The 855-nt window shown below is 45.0% G+C and overlaps 1 non-coding gene across 1 annotated transcript; it reads right to left on the bottom strand.

The window, feature by feature from the left end:
- On the bottom strand, nt 1–128 carry LOC112209670 (small nucleolar RNA SNORA40). Its single transcript, XR_002944493.1, has one exon. It is a non-coding gene; the product is annotated as a small nucleolar RNA SNORA40 (small nucleolar RNA).
- Nucleotides 129–855: the final 727 nt, after the last annotated feature.

Here is an 855-nt window from a genome sequence, read left to right as displayed (position 1 = left end):
AATATCCATTCTGATATGTATCAAAACTCATACTGAACAATGAGTTCTGGGTTGCAAAAGAGGATTTATTTTTTGCACCTTTCCATAAGTCTTTGTCCACAAGTTAAACAAAAACATACATAAGTGCAGTTTTGTTGTTGTTGTTGTTTTTTGCTAACACGGAGTCTCGCTCTGTCACCCAAGCTGGAGTGCAGTGGCATGATAGCTCACTGCAACCTCCGCCTCCCAGGTTCAACTGATTCTCCTGCCTCAGCCTTCCGAATAACTGGGATTACAGGTGCTTGCCATCACACATGGCTAATTTTTGTATTTTTAGTAGAGACAGGGTTTCACCATGTTGGCCAGGCTGGTCTCAAAGCCCTGACCTCAAGTGACCCGCCTGCCTCAGCCTCCCAAAGTGCTGGGATTATAGGCATGAGCCACTGAGCCCAGCTGAAATCATCTTGTCTTTGGCTATCTTTATTATCACATTAGACAAGTTCTTGAATTCTCAAAGCCTTGTCCTTTTCAAGCTCTTCATCCCAAACAAACACAGCTCATATTTTCAGGAATCATAATGTCATCATCCCATGATGTAATGGTTACTTGTGTTGACTTCACAAGGCTATAGTACCCAGTTAATCAAAAACTAATTTAGGTGTGGCTAGAAGGAAATTTGCTGGCCGGGTGCGGTGGCTCATGCCTGTAATCCCAGCACTTTGGGAGGCCGAGGCAGGCAGATCACAAGGTCAGGAGTTTGAGGCCAGCCTGGCCAACATGGTGAAACCCTGTCTCTACTAAAAAAAACACAAAAATTAGCTGGGCATGGTGGTGTGCACCTGTAATCCCAGCTACTCAGGAGGCTAAGGCAGGAGA

The sequence above is a fragment of the Pan troglodytes genome, chromosome 5, assembly GCF_028858775.2.
Source record: "Pan troglodytes isolate AG18354 chromosome 5, NHGRI_mPanTro3-v2.0_pri, whole genome shotgun sequence".
NCBI lineage: Eukaryota > Metazoa > Chordata > Mammalia > Primates > Hominidae > Pan > Pan troglodytes.
The sequence above is the reverse complement of the archived record's forward strand: the minus strand, read 5'-3'. Positions and strand labels throughout refer to the sequence as shown.